This window comes from Triticum dicoccoides, chromosome 2B (genome assembly GCF_002162155.2).
Source record: "Triticum dicoccoides isolate Atlit2015 ecotype Zavitan chromosome 2B, WEW_v2.0, whole genome shotgun sequence".
Classification (NCBI taxonomy): Eukaryota; Viridiplantae; Streptophyta; class Magnoliopsida; order Poales; family Poaceae; genus Triticum; species Triticum dicoccoides.
The window spans coordinates 512,953,229-512,977,687 of record NC_041383.1 but is presented as its reverse complement, the minus strand read 5'-3'; the positions used below and the strand labels follow the sequence as shown (position 1 = coordinate 512,977,687).

Sequence of the window (24,459 nt, the reverse complement as noted above, 5' to 3'; positions counted from 1 at the left end):
CAAACACAGACATACAGATCCCGCACCACCACCGCCACTCTGAGACATGTCAAACTTTTTCTACAGTGAACATGTGAACAAAGGAGTGTCGTGTTAAAATTAAAAAAACAGATATCATTCAACCATTTTTATATATTGATTGATTTCCTATGGATGTAATGTGCAAACATCAAATTTGAGCTACAGGTGTGCCAAAATGGATTGCAAAATCATATATGTGTGTCCTTGGGTGCATGTTTCCCCGTGCAAGAAATTTCAAAACATTGAGAATCTTGATTTTTAAAATTTAGTAAACCCAAAATTTAGATGAAATTCATGAAACTTATCGTGGTGTCATATGGACACCAGTAGACTGTGATATTGTATTTTTCATCAAATTTGAGATAAGTTTTGATATAATCTTCTTACAAATGGGAGATTGTTAATAATTGGCAACCAATATTGCATACGGATTATTTATTCGGACCGTGTGTGTTAGACCAACAATGTATACATGCCATGCTTCGGTTAAGCAATAAAGCGGTATAATTAATCATCAAAAAAGAAAAACAATATACGTCCCGCCACGCGCCCCGTGTGCCATGAAAGCAGGCGTGAGTTGACGGGATGCATGCGAGCACTCCGCCATGTAGGCAGACCGTGAGGCATGCATGGAGGTGTGCGAATTGACGAGAGGCATTTTTGCTGCGCAGTGTCACTCGGAGGCATGCGAGTAGCTGTGTGAAACGATGGTAGGTATGCCAAAAGTCCGCTGCGCAGGCTCACCGAGAGGCAAAACAGCCTTTGACCTCCGCCCGCCTCGCTCCCACTGCTCCACATTAATGGCGCGCCCGAGCCGCTATTCATAATAGATGGCCGCACCCCCGGTCCATAGTGATCACCGCCGTCTAAAGCGCACCATCGGATGGAGTGGCAACGCCGGGGCTGGTGAAGCACTCGCGCAACAAGTGAAGCTGGCCATAGAGGATGTCGTTGCCGCTGACAAGATCTCGCGTGGGCAGCAGCACGAGCTTGACTTCGTCGGCATCATCGTGCCCCCCACCAGCCGGAGCCGGAGGTCCACAACAACTCCGGCAACGACTCCGACTCCGGCGGAAAACTGGTTAGTCATCTATACCCATTTGTGCGGCAAACATATCATGTGTTTTCTCAAGTTACTCTCCCCCACCCCCTCACACTTTTTTGGAACACGAATCTTAGGGTTATGTTCTCTCAGTCCACGAAATTAGAGTAATTCAGATCCATTAGATGCATGTAGTGTATTGATTGTTTGAATGGTATCCGTATAGGGTTAGTGATTAATTGTTTTTTCTGTACAAATGATTTTTGCTAATAATCTAACATGTCTCCAACGTATCTATAATTTTTTTATTGTTCCATGCTATTATATTATCTGTTTTAGATGTGTTATATGCTATTTTATATTATTTCTAGGACTAACCTATTAACCTAGAGCCCAGTGCCAGTTTCTGTTTTTTGCATGCTTTAGAGTTCGCAGAAAAGGAATACCAAACGGAATAAAATTTGCGCGGTGATCTTTTTTGGACTAGAAGCAAACCAGAAGACTTGGATATGAATTCGAAGATGCAACAAGGCGACCACGAGGGTGGAGGGCGCGCCCAGGGGGGTAGGGCACGCCCCTACCTCGTGGGCCCCTTGGAGCTCTCCTGACCTAATTCTTTCGCCCATATATACTCTTATACCCCAAAACCATCAGGGAAAGCCACGAAAACACTTTTCCACCACCGCAACCTTCTGTACCCAGGAGATCCCATCTAGGGGCCTTTTCCGGCGTCTTGTCGGAGGGGGATTCAATCACGGAGGGCTTCTACATCAACACCATTGCTCTTCCGATGAAGTGCGAGTAGTTTACCACGGATCTACGAGTCCATAGCTAGTAGCTAGATGGCTTCTTCTCTCTCTTTGATTCTCAATACCATGTTCTTCTCGATGTTCCTGGAGAACTATTCAATGTAATATTCTTTTGCGGTGTGTTTGCCGAGATCTGAGGAATTGTGGATTTATCATCAGATTACCTATGAATATTATATGAGTCTTCTCTGAATTCTTATATGCATGATTTGATATATTTGCAAGTCTCTTCAAATTATCGGTTTAGTTTGGCCTACTAGATTCGTTTTTCTTGCAATGGTAGAAGTACTTAGCTTTGGGTTCAATCTTGCGGTGTCCTTTCCCAGTGACAGTAGGGACAGCAACGCATGTATTGTATTGTTGCCATCGAGGATAAAAACATGGGGTTTTCATCATATTTCTTGAGTTAATTCCTCTACATCATGGCATCTTACTTAATGCCTTATTAACGTTCTTTACGAACTTAATACTCTAGATGCATGCTGGATAGGGTCAATGTGTGGAGTAATAGTAGTAGATGCAGAATCATTTCGGTCTACTTGACATAGACGTGATGCCTATGTTCATGATCATTGCCTTAGATATCGTCTTAATTATGCTCTCTTCTATCAATTGCTCGGCAATAATTATTTCACCCACCATATTATTTGCTATCTTGAGAGAAGCCACTAGTGAAACCTATGGCCCCTGGGGCTCTTTTCCATCATATAAGTTATATTTTCCATCATACTAGTTTCCGATCTACTATTTTGCAATCTTTTACTTTTCGATCTATAAACTAAAAAAATACCAAAAATATTTACTTTACCGTTTATTTATCTCTATCAGATCTCACTTTTGCAACTAACTATGAAGGGATTGACAACCCCTTTATCGCGTTGGGTGCAAGTTGTTGATTGTTTATGCAGGTATCTGGTAACTTGTGTGTCATCTCCTACTGGTTTGATACCTTGGTTCTCAAACTAAGGGAAATACTAACTCTACTTTGCTGCATCACCCTTTCCTCTTCAAGGGAAAAAACCAACGCAAGCTCAAGAGGTAGCAGGAAGAATTTCTGGTGCCGTTGCTGGGGAGATTTATGCCAAGTCAATTTAAGATTTGTCTCCTGTCAACTTGCCAATTTCTGGCACCGTTCCCGGGGAGATCTACACCAACTCAAGCCATACCAAGTACCCGTCATAAACTCTTCTCTCTTGCATTACATTATTCTCCATTCGCCTCTCATTTTGATCTCCCCACCTCTAAAAAGATTTTCGATAAGATTTTCCTTTTCTTCGCCCCTCTTCCGTTCGTCTTTCTTCGCTTGCTTCTTGTGTGCTTGTATGTTGGATTGCTTGATTTGTCATGATGGCTCAAGATAGTACTAAATTGTGTGACTTCTCCAACACCAACAATAATGATTTTATTAGTACTCCGATTGATCCCACTACTAATGCTGAATCTTGTGAAATTAATGCCGCTTTGCTGAATCTTGTTATGAAAGATCAATTTTCTGGCCTTCCTAGTGAAGATGTCGCATCCCATCTAAACAATTTTTTTGATTTGTGTGATATGCAAAAGAACAAAGATGTGGATAATGATATTGTTAAATTGAAGCTATTTCCGTTTTCACTTAGAGATCATGCTAAAACTTGGTTTTCGTCTTTGCCTAAAAAAACCATTGATTCGTGGAATAAGTGTAAAGATGCTTTCATCTCTAAGTATTTTCCTCCCGCTAAGATCATCTCCCTTAGGAACGATATTATGAATTTTAAGCAACTTGATCATGAGCATGTTGCACAATCTTGGGAGAGGATGAAATTGATGATACGAAATTGCCCTACACATGGTTTGAATTTGTGGATGATTATACAAAAAAATTATGCTGGATTGAATTGTGCTTCTAAAAATCTTTTAGATTCGGCTGTGGGGGGGGCACTTTTATGGAAATTAATTTAGGAGAGGCTACTAAGCTCCTAGATAATATCATGGTTAATTATTCTCAATGGCACACCGAAAGATCCACTAGTAAAAAGGTGCATGCAATTGAAGAGATTACTGTTTTGAGTGGAAAGATGGATGAACTCATGAAATTATTTGCTGATAAGAGTGATTCTTCTAATCCTAATTATATTCCTTTTTCCACTTTGATTGAGAATAATGATGAATCTATGGATGTGAATTTTTTGGGTAGGAACAATTTTGGTAATAACGCGTTTAGAGGCAATTTTAATCCTAGGCCATTTCCTAGTAATCCCTCTAATAATTATGGTAATTCCTACAAAACTTCTTATGGAAATTTTAATAAGATGCCCTCTGATTTTTAGAATAGTGTTAAAGAATTTATGAGTTCGCAAAAGAATTTAAATACTTTGATTGAAGAAAAATTTCTCAAGATTGATGATTTGGCTAGGAACTTGGATAGAATTTCTATTGATGTTGATACTTTGAAACTTAGATATATTCCACCTAAGCATGATATCAGTGAGTCTCTCAAAGCCATGCATGAGAATTTCCATTGATGAGTGCAAAGAAAGGACCGCTCAAATGCGTGCTAAAAAAGATTGGTTTGTAAAAGCGTGTTCTTCTAGTTTTCATAATAATAATGATAAAGATCTAGAAGTGATTGATGTGACCCCTATTGAATCTTTGATTTCCAATATTAATCTTGATAAATATGGGACTAGAGTTGAGTCAACTTTAGTTAAAAGGGGTCCCAATGATTCAGAGTTTATAGATCTAGATGCAAAAATTGATAAAAGTGGGATTGGAGAGGTCAAGACTTTAAGTAGCAATGAACCCACTCTTTTGGATTTCAAGGAATTTAATTATGATAATTGTTCTTTAATAGGTTGTATTTCCTTGTTGCAATCTATGTTGAATTCTCAAAACAAAGCTTTTACTAAACATATCGTTGACGCTATGATGCAATCTTTTGAAGAAAAGCTTGAATTGGAAGTTTCTATCCCTCGAAAACTTTATAGCAAGTGGGAACCTACTATTAAGATTAAAATTAAAGATTATGAGTGCCATGCTTTGTGTGATTTGGGTGCTAGCGTTTCCACGATTCCGAAAATTTTGTGTGATGTGTTAAGTTTCCACGAATTTGATGATTGTTCTTTAAATTTGCATGTTGCGGATTCCAACATAAAGAAACCTATGGGAAGGATTAATTATATCCATATTGTTTCAAATAGGAATTATGTGCCCGTAGATTTCATTGTTATTGATATAGATTGCAATCCTACATGTCCTATTATTCTTGGTAGACCTTTCCTTAGAACAATTGGTGCAATTATTGATATGAAAGAAGGAAACATTAGATTCCAATTTCCATTAAGGAAAGGCATGGAACACTTTCATAGGAAAAATATTAAATTGCCATATGAATCTATTATGAGAGCCACTTATGGATTACGTACCTAAGATGACAATACCTAGATCTATTCGTATTGCCTAGCTATGGGCGTTAAACAACAGCGCTTGTTGGGAGGCAACCCAATTTTATTTTTTGTTCTTTACTTTTTTGTTCCTGTTTAGCAATAAATAATTCATCTAGCCTCAGGAGATGTAGTTTTATGTTTTAGTTAGTGTTTGTGCCAAGTTAAACCTTTAGGATAGCTTACGGTGATAGGTGTGTTGATCCTGCTGAAAACGGAGACTTTTGCATCCAGTAAATAATTTCTAGAATTTTATTGAAACGTGCTTTTGATCTGATTCTTTTTGCTCTGGATTGGTGCACAAATTTCACTGGTCCTCCTAAATTTTTAGAATTTTTGGAGTTACAGAAGTATTCGAGAGTTACATATTACTACAGATTGTTCTGTTTTTGACAGATTTTGTTTTCTATGTGTTGTTTGCCTATTTTGATGAATCTGTGGGTAGTATCGGGGGATATGAACCATTGAGAAGTTGGAATACAGTAGATATTACACCAATGAAAATAAAGAATGAGTTTGTAATAGTACCTTAAAGTGGTGATTTATTTTCTTATACTAACGGCGCTCATGAGATTTTCTGTTGAGTTTTGTGTTGTGAAGTTTGCATGTTTTGGGTAAGGATTTGATGGACTATGGAATAAGGAGTAGCAAGAGCCTAAGATTGGGGATGGACAAGGCACACAAAGGTAATATTCAAGGACAACCAAAACCCTAAGCTTGGGGATGCCCCAGAAGGCATCCCCTCTTTCGGCTTCGTCTATCAAAAACTTTACTTAAGGCTATATTTTTATTCACCAAATGATATGTGTTTTGCATGGAGCGTCTCGTATGATTTGAGTATTTGATTTTTAGTTTACCACAATCATCCTTGTTGTACACACCTTTTGGGAGAGACACGCATGAATCGTGATTTATTAGAATACTCTATGTGCTTCACTTATATCTTTTGAGCTAGGCAATATTGCTCTAGTGCTTCACTTATATGTTTTTAGAGCACAGCGATGGCCTTTTTTATAGAAATTTATGAACTCTCATGCTCCACTTATATTATTTTGAGAGTCTTTTAGAACAACATGGTAATTTTCTTTGGTTATAAATTTAGTCCTAATATGATAGGCATCCAAGAGGGATATAATAAAAGCTTTCATAAAAAGTCAATTGAATACTATGAGAAGTTTGATTCTTTATGATTGTTTTGAGATATGAAGATGGTGATATTAGAGTCATGCTAATGAGTAGTTGAGAATTTGAGAGATATTTGTGCTAAAGTTTGTGATTCCCGTAGCATGCAGATATGGTGCACTGTTATGTGATGAAGTCAGAGAATGATTTATTTTTTGATTGTCTTCTTGATGAGTGGCAGTCGGGGACGAGCGATGGTCTTTTCCTACCAATCTATCCCCCTAGGAGCATGTGCATAGTACTTAGTTCGATGCCTAATAGATTTTTTCAATAAGTATGTGAGTTCATTTTGAGTAATGTTGAGTCCATGGATTATATGCACCCTCACCCTTCCACCATTGCTAGCCTCTCTTGTGCCGCGCAACTTTCTCTGGTACCATACACCCAGCATATACCTTCCTCAAAACAGCCACCATACCTACCTATTATGGTATTTCCATAGCCATTCTGAGATATATTTCCATGCAACTTTCCATTGTTCTGTTTATTATGACATGCTTCATCATTGTCATATTGCTTTGCATGATCATGTAGCTGACATAGTATTTGTGGCAAAGCAACCTTTCATAATTCTTTCATACATGTCACTCTTGATTCATTGCACATCCGGTACACCGCCGGACGCATTCACATAGAGTCATATTTTGTTCTAAGCATAGAGCATTGTCCCATGTGCGGAAATAAAATAAGAGGCCATAAAAATAGAAAGGCCAAACAAGAAAAATGAGAGAAAAAGAGAGAAGGGTCAATGTTACTATCCTTTTTCCACACTTGTGCTTCAAAGTAGCACCATGATCTTAAGGATAGAGAGTCTCTTATTTTGTCACTCTCATATACTAGTGGGAATTTTTTCATTATAGAACTTGGCTTGTATATTCCAACGATAGGCTTCCTCGAATGCCCTAGGTCTTCATGAGCAAGCAAGTTGGATGCACACCCACTTAGTTTCTTTTTGAGCTTCCATACACTTATAGCTCTAATGCATCTGTTGCATGGCAATCCCTACTCACTCACATTGATATCTATTGATGGGCATCTCCGTAGCCCGTCGATACGCCTACTTGATGTGAGACTATCTCCCTCTTTTTGTCTTCTCCACAACCATCATATTCTCTTCCACCATAGTGTTATATCCATGGATGATGCTCATGTATTGCATGGAAGTTGAAAAGGTTTGAGAACATCAAAGTATGAAACAATTGCTTGGCTTGTCATCGGGGTTGTGCATGATTTGAGTATTTTGTGTGATGAAGATGGAGCATAGCTGATGACCCACAAGTGTAGGGGATCTATCATAGTCCTTTCGATAAGTAAGAGTGTCGAACCCAACGAGGAGCAGAAGGAAATGATAAGCGGTTTTCAGTAAGGTTTTCTCTGCAAGCACTGAAATGGTAGGTGATAGATAGTTTTGTGATAAGATAAATAGTAACGAGTAACAAGTAAACAAAGTAAATAAGGTGCAGCAAGGTGGCCCAATCCTTTATGTAGCAAAGGACAAGCCTGGACAAACTCTAATAATAATAAAATAGCTCCCGAGGACACATTGGGAATTATCGCCAAGCTAGTTTTCATCACGCTCATATGATTCGCGTTCGGTACTTTGATAATTTGATATGTGGGTGGACGGCACTTGGGTACTGCCCTAACTTGGACAAGCATCCCACTTATGATTAACCCCTATTGCAAGCGTCCGCAACTACAAAAAGGAGTATTAAGGTAAACCTAACCACGGCATTAAACATATGGGCCCATATGAACCCCTAACGAAGCAACGCATAAACTAGGGTTTAAGCTACTGCACTCTAGCAATCCATCATCTACTTATTACTTCCCTATGCCTTCCTCTAGGCCCAAATAATGGTGAAGTGTCATGTAGTCGACGTTCACATAACACCACTAGAGGAGAGACAACATACATCTCATCAAAATATCAAATGAATACCAAATTCACATGACTACTAATAGCAAGACTTCACCCATGTCCTCAGGAACTAAAGTAACTACTCACAAAGAATAATCATGTTCATAATCATAGGTGTAATAATATGCATTAAGGATCTGAACAGATGATCTTCCACCAAGTAAACCAATAAGTATCAACTACAAGGAGTAATCAACACTACTAGCAACCCACAGGTACCAATTTGTGGTTTTGGATACAAGATTGGATACAAGAGATGAACTAGGGTTTGAGAGGAGATGGTGCTGGTGAAGATGTTGGTGGAGATTGACCCCCTCCTGGAGGGAAGTGTCCCCGGCAGAACAGCTCCCCCAGAGCGCTAGATTAATTCCGCCAAGGTTCCGCCTCGTGGCGGCGGAGTTTCATCCCGTAAGCTTGCCCACAATTTTTTTCAGGGTAAAAGTGATGATATAGCAGAAGAAGGACGCCGGAGGCCCACTAGGGGTCCCAGGAGATAGGGCGCGCCCCCCTGTCTCCTGAATAGGGTGTGGGCCCCTGGCCTATTTCTTTTGCTCATAAATTCTTAATAAATCCAAAAAGTGGTTTCGTGGAGTTTCAGGACTTTTGGAGTTTTGTAGAATAGGTTTCCAACGTTTGCTCCTTTTCCAACCAGAATTCTAGCTGCCGGCATTCCCCCTCTTCATGGTAAACCTTGTAAAATAAGAGAGAATAGCCATAAATATTGAGATATAAAGTGTAATGACAACCCATAATGCAATAAATATTGATATAAAAGCATGATGCAAAATGGACGTATCAACTCCCCCAAGCTTAGACCTCGCTTGTCCTCAAGCGGAAACCGAGATCGAGAAATATGTCCACATGTTTAGAGATAGAGGTGTCGATAAAAATAAAATATGGACATGAGGGCATCATGATCATTCTAATAACAGCAACATATATAGATTTTGTCATATGATTTCTTATGCTCAAGTAATAAGCAATTCACAATGTCAAGTATGGTTCATAAACTTCATTGGGAACTAACATACTATAATCTCAGTCATTGAAGCAATTGCAATTTATCGTAACATCAAAAAGAGTCAATAACAGTGCTTTTCAGCAAGCTCACATACTCAACTATCTCGTAGTCTCCTATAATTGTTAACACTCACTCAATACTTGTGATTATAGAGTTTCAGCCGGACACTGAGAAAGACAGGGGCTTATTGTGTTGCCTCCCAACGTATTCACCTTTAGGTGATGTCAACAATAATAGCCTATGCCAACTTACATCCAATTGGATATATGTATCATGATCTTTCAAACATGAGGAGCTTGCCAAAGGATAAAATGATAAAGTGGGAAGGTGAGGATCACCTTGACTCAAGCATAAAGTAAAAACATAAAGTAAAAGATAGGCCCTTCGCAGAGGGAAGCAGAGGTTGTCATGCGCGTTTAGGGTTGATGCACGAAATCTTAATGCAAAAGAACGTCACTTTATATTTCCCCTTGTATGTGGACCTTTATTATGCAGTCCGTCGCTTTTATTACTTCCACAACAACTTCGTACAAAGCTTATTTTCTCTGCACTAATAAGTCATACATATTTAGAGAGCAATTTTTGTTGCTTGCACCGATGACAACTTACTTGAAGGATCTTACTCAATCCATAGGTAGGTATGGTGGACTCTCATGGCAAAACTGGGTTTGAGGATATTTGGAAGCACAAGTAGTATCTCTACTTGGTGCAAGGAATTTTGGCTAGCAAGAAGGGGAAAGGCAAGCTCAATATGTTTGGAAGGTCAATGACAACATACTTTAACTGAGATGTCGGAAAACATAAACCATTATGTTGTCTTCCTTTTCCAACATCAACTCTTTTAGCATGTCATACTTAATGAGTGCTTCACAATCATAAAAGATTTCCAAGATAATATATCTATATGTGAACCCCTCTTTCCTTATCACTTCCTATTAATTGCAACGGTGACTAAGGCTACGTTCATCAACTCTCAACAATTTTTATGCCTCATACTTTCTATGTGTGAAGTTATCACTGTCCATAAGATCAATATGAACTCTATTGTTCTTTCTACTTTCTCAAGATCATAGCAACATAGCAAAGCCCTTGACTCAACACTAATCTTTATTATAGATAGCACACGGACTCGCTTACATAAAGAGATCACAAAGCAAAACTCAAAACTACTTGATATCAAAACTTCAATCTACTAGATCAAGATACTACTAAAAGGATCGAACTAAATAAAGCAGTAAAGATAGGAGTGTGATGGTGATACGATACCGGGGCACCTCCCCCAAGCTTGGCGGTTGCCAAGGGGAGTGCCCATACCCATGTAATTATTTCTTCGGAGGTGATGGAGGTGGTGATGATGATAGTGGATAATCGCACATTGAGTGTAAAAGCTCCTCCAACTTGCGGATAATGCCCTTGAGCCCAGCAATATGATCCTTCAACAAAATATTCTCCTGTGTAAGATACTTGTTTTGTATGCGGGCTAACTCAATCATTTTGAAAGCTTCAATCTCTGTTGGAGTGAAAAGGTTAGGTAAAGGGTGAGGGATGTCTTCTTCTTTCACCACCAGAGCTTGAACCTCCATGGCCTTCTTGATCCCTTCATCCTTGTTGATCTCTTCTGGTTCCTCTCTTTTCAACTCTATCTTCAATAGCCAGGCATCCTTGTCTTCGTTGCTGTAGGAGGGAGAAGTCATGGTGCTCTAAATCTACAACAGGAACAGCTCGAAACGAAAACAGAAGATATTTTCGTGATACGATGGTCAAAACCTTCGGGAGTATATATAATAAATTTTTGCCGACCAAAATACGTAACATACAAGAAAATGGGGTCCAGGAGGCACATGATGAGGTGCCCACGTGACAGGGGGCCCGCCCTACAGGGGGGCACCCTCCTCTCTCGTGGGAGCCTCGTGTCCCTTTCGGACTACTTCTTTCTTCCTAAAATTCTTAAATAATCCAAAACTGATAAAAAATGACATTAGAGTTGTTTTGGAGTCAGTATACTTACCGTACCACGTACCTATGCCTTTTCGGAGTCTGGAACATTCTGGAAAGTGTCTCTTATGTATTCCTCTGGGGTTATGGTTTCAATAATATTTGTTTCAACATTGATAGGATTACCTAAAATATAATGTTTAATTCTTTGACCATTAACCACCCTCGGATTTGTGCCTTCAAAGTTGTTAATTTTTATAGCACCGGAACGATAGACCTCCTCGATAACGTAGGGACCTTCCCATTTTGAGAGAAGTTTTCCTGTAAAAAATCTTAAACGAGAGTTGAATAATAACACATAATCTCCTACGTTATACTCACGCTTTTGTATCCACTTATCATGCTAGCGTTTGACTTTTTCTTTGAAGAGCTTGGCATTCTCATAAGCTTGGGTTCTCCATTCGTCAATTAAGCTATATCAAACAACCTCTTCTCACCGGCAAGTTTGAAGTCATAATTGAGCTCTTTAATAGCCCAATATGCTTTATGTTCAGGTTCAAGAGGTAAATGACATGCTTTTCCATAAACCATCTTATATGGAGACATACCTATAGGATTTTTGTATGCAGTTCTATAGGCCCATAATGCATCATCAAGTTTTTTGGACCAATTCTTTCTAGATCTATTCACAGTCTTTTGCAAAATTAATTTGAGCTCTCTATTGCTCAACTCTACTTTACCACTAGACTGTGGGTGATAAGGAGATGCAATTCTATGATTGACATCATACTTAGCAAGCATCTTACGGAAAGCACCATGAATAAAGTGTGAACCACCATCAGTCATAAGATATCTAGGGACTCCAAACCTCGGAAAAATAACTTCTTTAAGCATTTTAATAGAAGTGTTATGATCAGCACTACTAGTTGGAATAGCTTCTACCCACTTAGTAACGTAATCAACAGCAACTAAAATATGTGTATAACCATTGGAGGCAGGAAAAGGTCCCATATAATCAAAGCCCCAAACATCAAACGGTTCAATAACAAGAGAGTAATTCATAGGCATTTCTTGACATCTGCTAATGTTACCTATTCTTTGACATTCATCACAAGATAAGACAAACTTACGAGCATCTTTGAAGAGAGTAGGCCAATAAAAACCATATTGTCATACCTTGTGCGCAGTTCTATCTCCCGCGTGGTTTCCTCCATAAGATTCAGAGTGACACTTGCGTAGGATTTGTTCCTGTTCATGCTCAGGCACACAACGTCTAATAATACCATCTACTCCTTCTTTATAAAGGTGCGGATCATCCTAGAAGTAATGTCTTAAATCATAAAAGAACTTTTTCTTTTGCTGGTATGTGAAACTGCGCGGTATATATTTAGCAACAATGTAATTAGCATAATCAGCATACCAAGGAGCAGTACGAGAAGCATTGACAACCGCTAATTGTTCATCAGGAAAACTATCATTAATAGGTAGTGGGTCATCAAGAACATTCTCTAACCTAGATAAGTTATCTGCAACTAGGTTCTCAGCTCCCTTTCTATCAATAATATGCAAGTCAAATTCTTGGAGCAAGAGAACCCATCTAATGAGTCTAGGCTTAGCATCTTTCTTTTTCATGAGATATTTAATAGCAGCATGATCAGTGTGAATAGTAACTTTGGAATCAACAATATAAGGTCTAAACTTATCACATGTAAACACAACTGCTAAGAACTCTTTTTCAGTAGTAGCATAATTTCTTTGGGCAGTATCAAGAGTCTTACTAGCATACTGGATAACATTCAATTTCTTATCGACTCTTTGCCCTAAAACAGCACCTACAGCATAATCACTAGCATCGCACATAATTTCAAAAGGTAAGTTCCAATCAGGTGGCTGAACAATAGGTGCAGTGATCAAAGCTTTCTTAAGTGTTTCAAATGCTTCTACACAATCATCATCAAAGACAAAAGGAATATCTTTTTGCAATAAATTAGTCAGAGGCCTAGAGATTTTACAAAAGTCCTTAATGAACCTCCTATAAAAACCGGCATGACCAAGAAAACTTCTTATACCTTTTATGTCCTTGGGACATGGAATTTTTTCAATAGCATCAACTTTGGCTTTATCAACTTCAATACCTCTCTCGGAGATCTTGTGCCCCAAGACAATGCCTTCATTAACCATAAAGTGACACTTTTCCCAATTCAGGACAAGACTAGTGTCTTCGCATCTCGGCAAAACTCGATCAAGGTTGCTCAAACAATCATCAAAAGAGGATCCATAGACGGAGAAGTCATCCATGAATACCTCACAAATCTTTTCACCAAAATCAGAAAATATAGCCATCATGCATCTTTGAAAGGTAGCAGGTGCATTACATAAACCAAAAGGCATACGTCTATAAGCAAAAGTACCAAAAGGGCAAGTAAAAGTAGTTTTAGATTGATCCCGCGCGGACACAGGTATTTGAGAGAAGCTAGAATAACCATCTAGAAAGCAAAAATGTGTGTGTTTGGATAGCCTTTCTAGCATTTGATCAATAAAAGGTAAGGGGTAATGATCTTTCTTAGTAGCTTTATTTAACTTACGGAAATCAATTACCATCCTATAGCCTGTAATAATTCTTTGTGGGATCAATTCATCTTTATCATTAGGAACAACGGTAATACCTCCCTTTTTAGGGACACAATGGATAGGGCTTACCCATTCACTATCAGCAACGGGATAAATAATACCTGCCTCAAGGAGTTTTAGAATCTCCTTTCTTACCACTTCCTTCATTTTGGGGTTTAATCATCTTTGAAGATCTCTAACTGGTTTGGCATCTTTCTCCACTGAAATTTTGTGCTGACATAATGTGGGACTAATGCCCTTAAGATCATCCAGAGTATATCCAATAGAAGCCCAGTGCTTCTTCAGAGTTTTCAATAATCTTTCTTCTTCTTTCTCTGAAAGGTTAGCACTAATAATAACAGGATATATTTCTTTTTTGTCAAGATAAGCATACTTGAGATTATCAGGTAAGGGTTTGAGTTCAAACACGGGATCACCCTTGGGAGGAGGGGGATCCCTAAGAATTTCAATGGGAAGGTCATGTTTTAGCATAGGTTCTTGTTTAAGGAACACTTCATCTATTTCTTCCCTTTCCTTCATAAACATGTCATTTTCATGGTCTAACAAATATTGTTCTAACGGATCAGTTGGGGGAACAGCAATGGAAGCAAGACCAATAATTTCATCCTTACTAGGTGGTTCCCTTTCACGAGGTTGTCTACTAAACTTAGCAAAATTAAACTCATGAGACATACCATCTATGCCAACAGTGACAATATTCCTTTCACAATTAATCTTAGCACTAGTAGTATTCAAAAAGGGTCTACCTAAAATAATGGGACAAAAATTATCTTATGGGGAAGCAAGAACAAGGAAATCAGCAGGGTATTTAATCTTTCCACACAAGACTTCAACATCTCTAACAATCCCAATAGGTTTAATGGTGTCCCTATTAGCAAGCTTAATAGTAACATCAATGTCTTCTAATTCAACAGGTGCAATATCGTGCATAATTTCTTTATAAAGATCATAAGGTATCGCATTAGCACTAGCACCCATATCACATAAGCCATGATAACAATGATCTCCTATTTTAACAGAAATAACAGGCGTGCCTACAACAGGTCTACGTGTCTTAGTATCGGGTCTAGCAATATTAGCAGTTTCACCCACGAAAGAAATAACATGCCCATCTAAGTCTTCATCCAAGAGATCTTTAATCATAGCAATACTGGGTTCAACATTAATTTGCTCAGGAGGTGTATAAGTCCTAGTATTACTCTTACGAACAACAGTCGAAGCTTTAACATGATCTTTTATCCTAACAGGAAAAGGAGGTTTTTCGACATAAGCAGTAGGAATAATAGGATCACTATATGTAATAGTCTTTTCTTCGACTGTAATAGGTGCAACTACTTTCACTTCAACAGGAGGATTATATTTAAACCACTTCTCTTTAGGGAGATCAATGTGAGTAGCAAAAGTTTCACAAAAAGTAGCTACTATCTCAGAGTCAAGTCCATACTTAGAGCTAAATCCACGGAAAGCATCGGTATCCATAAAAGATTTAACACAATCGAACTTAGGTGTCATACCTGATTCCTTACCATCGTCGGAACCCCAATCTTCAGAGTTGCATTTAATTCTTTCCAATAAGTCTCATTAGAAATCAATAGTCCTCAGCATATAGGAACCATCACAGGAAGTATCGAGCAGATTGCGATTATCAAGAGAAAGCTGAGCTTAAAAATTCTTAATAATCATTTCCCGAGAGAGCTCATGATTGGGGCATGAATATAACATGGATTTAAGCCTCCCCCAAGCTTGAGCAATGCTTTCTCCTTCGCGAGGCCAGAAATTATATATGTAATTATGATCACGATGAACAAGATGCATAGGGTAGAACTTCTGGTGAAATTCCAACTTCAGTCGCTTATAATTCCAAAATCTTGTATCATCACATAGCCTATACCATGTCATTGCATCTCCCTTCAAAGATAAAGGGAAGACCTTCCTTTTAACAACATCATCGGGGATACCTGCAAGCTTAAATAATCCACAAACTTCATCCACAAAGATAAGGTGTAAGTCGGGATGCAAAGTTCCGTCTCCTGCAAAAGGATTAGCTAGCAGTTTTTCTATCATACCCGAAGGAATCTCAAAGTGAATATTTTCATAAGGTTCAGTAGGTTGAGGAGCATCTCTTTGCTCTTCTGGTTGGGGTGAAGATACCTCAAACAAGCCCCTCAAAGGATTAGTTTCCATAGTGACAAGTAACAAACAAGTTCAGCACACTAAATAAACGTTTCCTTACCAAGTTCCACTCACCAAAAGCGCTACACTCCCCGGCAACGGAGCCAGAAATCCTTTTTGCTACGTCTTGAGCTAGCGTTGGTTTTCCCCGAAGAGGAGAGGGTGATGCAGCAAGTGTAGCGTAAGTATTTCCCTCAGTTTTTGAGAACCAAGGTATCAATCCAGTAGGAGGCTCCTCAAAAGTCCAACGCGCCTACACAAACAAATTGAGAACTCGCAACCAACGCAATAAAGGGGTTGTCAATCCCTTCACGGCCACTTGCGAAAATGAGATCTGATAGAGATAGTATGATAAGATAAATATATTTTTGGTATTTTATGATATAGATGCAAGAAAGTAAAGATGCAAATAAAAGTAGATTGAAATCAAATATGATAAGAGGTAGACCCAGGGGCCATAGGTTTCACTAGAGGCTTCTCTTGAGAGCATAAGTATTACGGTGGGTGAACAAATTACTGTCGAGCAATTGATAGAAAAGCGAATAATTATGTCGTTATCTAGGCATGATCATGTATATAGGCATCAGATCCATAACAAGTAGACCGACTCCTGCCTGCATCTACTACTATTACTCCACACATCGACCGCTATCCAACATGCATCTAGAGTATTAAGTTCATAAGAACAGAGCAACGCATTAAGCAAGATGATATGATGTAGAGGGATAAACTCATGCAATATGATATAAACCCCATCTTTTTATCCTCGATGGCAACAATACAATACTTGTCTTGCAACCCTTTCTGTCACTGGGTAATAACACCGCAAGATTGAACCCAAAGCTAAGCACTTCTCCCATGGCAAGAAAGATCAATCTAGTAGGCCAAACCAAACTGATAATTCGAAGAGACTTGCAAAGATAACTCAATCATACATAAAAGAATTCAGAGAAGATTCAATTAATATCCATAGATAAAACTGATTATAAACTCACAATTCATCGGATCTCCACAAACACACCGCAAAAAGAGATTACATCGAATAGATCTCCACAAGAGAGGGGGACAACATTGTATTGAGATCCAAAAAGAGAGAAGAAGCCATCTAGCTAATAACTATGGACCCGTAGGTCTGTGGTAAACTACTCACAACTCATAGGAGGGGCAAGGATGTTGATGTAGAGGCCCTCCGTGGTCGATTCCCCCTCTGGCAGAGTGTCGGCAAAGGCTCCATGATGGGATCTCGCGGATACAGAAGGTTACGGTAGTGGAATTTGTGTTTCGTGGTGCCCCTGGATGTTTTCAGGGTCCGTAGGTATATATAGGAGGAAGAGGTACATCGGTGGACGCCCGAGGGTCCCACGAGACAGGGGGCGCGCCCTACAGGGGGGCGCCCTCCTATCTCGTGGAGGCTCCAGCTGTTTCTTGACTTGTACTCCAAGCTCTCCGGATCTTGTTCGTTCCAAAAATCACGTTCCCGAAGGTTTCATTCCGTTTGGACTCCGTTTGATATTCCTTTTCTTTGAAATACTGGAATAGGCAAAAAAATAGCAATATGGGCTGGGCCTCCTATTAGTAGGTTAGTCCCAAAAAATGATAATAATGTATAAAATAAAGCCCATAAACATCCAAAACAAGTAATATAATAGCATGGAACAATCAAAAATTATAGATACGTTGGAGACGTATCAAGAATCCCCAAGCTTAATTCCTGCTCGTCCCCGAGTAGGTAAATGATAAAAAGAGAATTTTTGATGTGGAATGCTACCTAGCATAATTCTCAATGTAATTTTCTTTATTGTGGCATGAATGTTCAGATCCAAATGATTCAAAATAAAAGTTCATATTTATAAAAGAAATAGTAACACTTTAAGCATACTAATCAAAGTAATCATGTCTTCTCAAAATAACATGGCAAAAGAAAGTTCATCCCTAAAAAATCATATAGTTAGGCTATGCTTCATTTTCGTCACACAAAGATGTTCCCAACTTCTATACCCCCGATGACAAGCCAAGCAATTCTTTCATACTTAAATAATCTCAAACTTTTTCAACCTTCACGCAATACATGAGTGTGAGCCATGGATATAGCACTATGGGTGGAATAGAATATGATGATGGGGATTGTGTGGAGAAGACAAAAAGGAGAAAGTCTTACATTGACGAGGATAATCAACGGGCTATGGAGATGCCCATTAATTGATGTCAACATGAGGAGTAGGGATTGCCATGCAACAGATGCACTAGAGCTATAAATGAATGCTCAACAAAAGAGAACTAGTGGGTGTGCATCCAACTTGCTTGCTCACGAAGACCTAGGGCATTTGAGGAAGCCCATCGTAGGAATATAAAAGCCAAGTTCTATATTGAAAATTTCCCACTAGTATGAAAAAGATAACTTATGAGACTCACTATATGAAAAACATGGTGCTACTTTGAAGCACAATTATGAGACTCACTACATGAAGAACAAGGTGCTACTTTGAAGCACAAGTGTGAAAAAGAGATAGTAGCATTGCCCTTTTTATTTTTTTCTTATTTTTTTTCTTTTTTTATTTTTTTTATTTTTTTTGGGCCTTTCTTTTTTTCTTTTGGCCTTTCTTCTTCTTTTTTCTTTGGGCAATGCTCTAAAAATGATGATCATCACACTTTTATTGATTACAACATATGAATTACAACTCGAAACTAGAACAAGATATGACTCTATATGAATGCCTCCGGCGGTGTACCGGGATGGTGCAATGAATCAAGAGTGACATGTATGAAAAAATAATGCATGGTGGCTTTGCCACAAATACGATGTCAACTACATGATCATGCAATGGCAATATGATAAAAGTAATGTATGTCATGATGATGATAAACGGAATGGTGGAAAGTTGCATGGCAATATATCTCGGGATGGCTATGGAAATGCCATAATAGGTAGGTATGGTGGCTGTTTTGAGGAAGATATAAGGAGGTTTATGTGTGATAGAGCGTATCATATCACGGGGTTTGGATGCACTGGCGAAGTTTGCACCAACTCTCAAGGTGAGAAAGGGCAATGCACGGTACCGAAGAGGCTAGCAATGGTGGAAAGGTAAAAGTGCGTATAATCGATGGACTCAACATTAGTCAAAAGAACTCATATACTTATTACAAAAAATTTAGAAGTCATCAAAAACCAAGTACTACGTGCATGCTCCTAGGGGGATAGATTGGTAGGAAAAGACCATCGCTCGTCCCCGACCGCCACTCATAAGGATGCACAAGCCAGGTACAATTCATGCTTCAAATTTGTTACATAACTTTAACCATACGTGCATGCTATGGGACTTGCTAACTTCAACACAAGCATTCTTTAAATTCATAATCACCCAACTAGCATGACTTTAATATCACTACCTCCCTATCTCAAAACAATTATCAAGTATCAAATTGATCATAGCATCCAATTCACTTTCTATGATAGTTTTTATTATACCCAACTTGGATGCTCATCATTCTAGGACCAAATTATAACCATAGCAAATACCATGCTGTTATAAAAGACTCTCAAAATAATATAAGTGAAGCCTGAGAGACTAGCAATTTCTTCAAAATTAATCCACCACCACACTCTAAAAGATATAAGTGAAGCACTAGAGCAAAAACTATCAAGCTCAAAAGATATAAGTGAAGCACATAGAGCATTCTAGCAAATTCTAATAAAATAGGATTCTCCCAAAAGGTGTGTTACAGCAAGGATGATTGTGCTAAACTAACAAGCAAAGACTAATATAATACATGACGGTCCAAGCAAAACACATAACATGTGGTGAATAAAAATATAGTTCCAAGTAAAGTTACCAATGAACAAAGACGAAAGAGGGGATGCCTTCCCAGGGCATCCGCAAGCTTAGGCTTTTGGCTATTCTTGAATATCTTGGGGTGCCTTGGGCATCCCCAAGCTTAGGCTCTTGCCACTCTTTATTCCATAGTCCATAAAAGCTTTACCCAAAACATGAAAACTTCACAACACAAAACTCAACAGGAAATTTTATAAGCTCCGTTAGTGAAAGAAAAACCAAACCACCACATAAGGTACTGCAATGAACTCATTCTTTATTTATTTTGGTGTTAAACCTACTGTATTCCAACTTCTTTATGGTTCATAGACTGAATTACTAGCCATAGATGCATTGAAATAAGCAAACAACACACGAAAAACAGAATCTATCAAAAACAGAACAGTCTGTAGCAATCTGTAACTAACACAAACTTCTGGAACTCTAAAAATCCTAACAAAATAGGACGTACTGGACAATTTGTTTATTGATCAGCAGCAAAACGATCAATGCAAAAGCACATTTCTGTGATTTATTGAATATTTTCTCGTGAGGCAAAGTTTCTGTTTTTCAGCAGAATCAAATCAACCATCATCATAGTTTATCCTATAGGTTCTACTTTGCACAAACACTAATTAAAAGATAAAAACACATCTAAATAGAAAGTAGAAACAAAATTTAACACTAAACAGGAACAAAAACAAAGAACATAAAGAAAATTGGGTTGCCTCCCAACTAGCGCTATCGTTTAACGCCCCTAGCTAGGCATAAAAGCGAAGATAGATCTAACGAGTGCCATCTTTGGCACTTGATTCCTCATTAGAGCACTTATAATCTTTAGGAGGTTCTCCCTTAATAGAAGTATCACCTTTATTTTTAGGAACATAGATGAGCTTGGTGGTTTTTGTAATGGATTTTGGGGTATTTTTCATGGGAGAAAAAGCTGAACCTAAGTTGGTAATTATATCCTCAAGTTTACCAATTCTAGCAGAATCGAGATCTATTTTTTCATTAACTATAGGTTCTTTTGCCTTAAGATTTTTCAAGGTAACTCCAACCCTAGATTCATATTGGATGATAACATTATGAATCTTTTTATCCAGATTTTTAATCAACTCAACAGTGACAATTTTATTTTCAATAATATCAAGACGTTGCATAACGTGTTCTAAAGTTAAAACAGTTCCATTAACCAAAAGAGGTGGTGAGCCAAATAAATCTAACATAGCTCTATAAGCATCAAACGTATGGCTACTCATGAAATCACCTCCGGTAGCAATATCAAGAACACATCTATTCCAAGGAGAAATGCCTACATAAAAATTGCGGAGAAGAACGGAAGTGGAAAGCTTCCTAGGAGATTTATATTGGGCATTGCAAATTCTATACCAAGCATCTTTTAAATTTTCTCCCTCCCTTTTCTTAAAATTGAGAATTTCTTGTTCTGGAGAGATAATAAGGATAGGAGAACTAGCCATGATGACGAGGTAAACGAGCAAACACACGGGTAATGGAAAAAGGCAAGTGGAAAAGAGAGGAGGAAATTGGGAAAGAGAGGGCGAATAAAACGGCAAGGGTGAAGTGGGGGGGAGGAAAATGAGAGGCAAATGACAAATAATGTAAATGCGAGGAAGATGAGTTTGTGATGGGTACTTCGTATGTCTTGACTTGAGCGAAGACCTCCCCGGCAACGACGCCAGAAAAGAGTCTTGATGACCCACAAGTGTAGGGGATCTATCGTAGTCCTTTCGATAAGTAAGAGTGTCGAACCCAACGAGGAGCAGAAGGAAATGATAAGCGGTTTTCAGTAAGGTTTTCTCTACAAGCACTGAAATAGTAGGTGATAGATAGTTTTGTGATAAGATAAATAGTAACGAGTAACAAGTAAACAAAGTAAATAAGGTGCAGCAAGGTGGCCCAATCCTTTATGTAGCAAAGGATAAGCCTGGACAAACTCTAATAATAATAAAGGATCTCCCGAGGACACATTGGGAATTATCGTCAAGCTAGTTTTCATCACGCTCATATGATTCGCATTCGGTACTTTGATAATTTGATATGTGGGTGGACCGGCACATGGGTACTGCCCTAACTTGGACAAGCATCCCACTTATGATTAACCCCTATTGCAAGCGTCCGCAACTACAAAAAGGAGTATTAAGGTAAACCTAACCACATCATTAAACATATGGGCCCATATGAACCCCTAACGAAGCAACACATAAACTAGGGTATAAGCTTCTGTCACTCTAGCAACCCATCATCTACTTATTACTTCCCTATGCCTTCCTATAGGCCCAAATAATGGTGAAGTGTCATGTAGTCGATGTTCACATAACACCACTAGAGGAGAGACAACATACATCTCATCAAAATATCAAACGAATACCAAATTCACATGACTACTAATAGCAAGACTTCACCCATGTCCTCAGGAACTAAAGTAACTACTCACAAAGCATAATCATGTTCATAATCAGAGGTGTAATAATATGCATTAAGGATCTGAGCATATGATCTTCCACCAAGTAAACCAATAAGTATCAACTACAAGGAGTAATCAACACTACTAGCAACCCACAGGTACCAATTTGTGGTTTTGGATACAAGATTGGATACAAGAGATGAACTAGGGTTTGAGAGGAGATGGTGCTAGTGAAGATGTTGATGGAGATTGACCCCCTCCCGGAGGGAAGTGTCCCCGGCAGAACAGCTCCACCAGAGCCCTAGATTAATTCCGCCAAGGTTCTGCCTCATGGCGGCGGAGTTTTGTCTCGTAAGCTTGCCCATGATTTTTTCAGGGTAAAAGTGATGATATAGCAGAAGAAGGACGTCGGAGGCCCACCAGGGGGCCCAGGAGATACGGGAGCACGCCCTATGTCGTGGTTCTAAGTCTGACAGTAGAATGGGGGGTGGGTATGGAGAGGCAAGATCCTAGATATGGAGCAGTTGTACACACGAGTGTTTTACGAGTTCAGGCCCTTCTCAGAGGAAGTAATAGCCCTACGTTTCGGAGCCCGGAGGCGGTCGACTGGATTATGTGTGTGAGAGGTACAGGGGTGCGAACCCTTCTACCAGTGGAGGGGGTGGCTTATATAGAGGACGCCAAGACCCCAGCCAGCCCACGTAGCAGAGGGTTAAAGTACATTAAGGTCTGGCGTTACTGGTAACGCCCTACATAAAGTGCCATCATGACCATTAAGACTACTTAATTACAGACCGTTTGGATACAGAATAGATCCTGAACTCCTGATGATCGAGTGAGTCTTCATGGTCGAGTGTCTTCAGGTTCATCGAGTGTCTTCTAGTCCGTCGAGTGGAATCCCTCTTGGTCGACTGGAAGACAGCTTCCTCTAAGAGATGTCCTTGGGGAGGGTACCTTGGTTAGGTTCATGACCCTACCCTAGGTACATGACTTCATCACCCTATAGGAGGGTGCCCCCCTGTCTCCTGGACAGGGTGTGGGCCCCCTGGCCTATTTCTTTCGCTCATAAATTCTTAAGAAATCCAAAAAGTGGTTTCGTGGAGTTTCAGGACTTTTGGAGTTGTGCAGAATAGGTTTCCAACGTTTGCTCCTTTTCCTGCTAGAATTCCAGCTGCCGGCATTACCCCTCTTCATGGTAAACCTTGTAAAATACGAGAGAATAGCCATAATTATTGAGATATAAAGTGTAATGATAGCCCATAATACAATAAATATTGATATAAAAGCATGATGCAAAATGGACGTATCAATAGCCAACCTATATGATTTTGTAGGGATAAGCTTTCTTTGGCCATGTTATTTTGAGAAGACATAATTGCCTTGTTAGTATGCTTGAAGTATTATTGTTTTTATGTCAATATTAAACTTCTGTTTTGAATCTTTCGGATCTGAACATTCATGCCACAATAAAGAGAATTAAATGGATAAATATGTTAGGTAGCATTCCACATTAAAAATTCAGTTTTTGTCATTTACCTACTCGAGGATGAGCAGGAATTAAGCTTGGGGATGCTTGATACGTCTCCAACGTATCTATAATTTTTTATTGTGCCATGCTATTATATTATCTGTTTTGGATGTTTTATATGCATTTATATGCTATTTTATATTACTTTTGGGACTAACCTCTTAACCTAGAGCCTAGTCCCAGTTTTTTTTCCTGTTTTAGAGTTTCGTAGAAAAGGAATACCAAACGGAGTCCAAACGGAATAAAACTTTCGCGGTGATCTTTCTTGGACGAGAAACAAACGAGGATACTTGGAGAGGAAGTCGGAGACGCAACGAGGCGGACACGAGGGCGAGGGCGTGCCCCCTACCTCATGGGCCCCTCAAAGCTCTCCTGACCTAATTCTTTCGCCCATATATACTCTTATACCCCAAAAGCATCAGGGGGAGTCAGGAAAACACTTTTCCAGCGCAACAACTTTCTTTACCCGTGAGATGCCATCTAGGGGACTTTTCCGGTGTCCTTCCGGAGGGGGATTCGATCAAGGAGGGCTTTTACATCAACA

The 24,459-nt window shown here is 39.1% G+C and overlaps 1 pseudogene; it reads right to left on the bottom strand.

Annotated features, from left to right (window-relative positions):
- Positions 1-24,459, bottom strand: part of LOC119367929 — a 171,737-nt pseudogene that overhangs the window by 76,919 nt on the left and 70,359 nt on the right.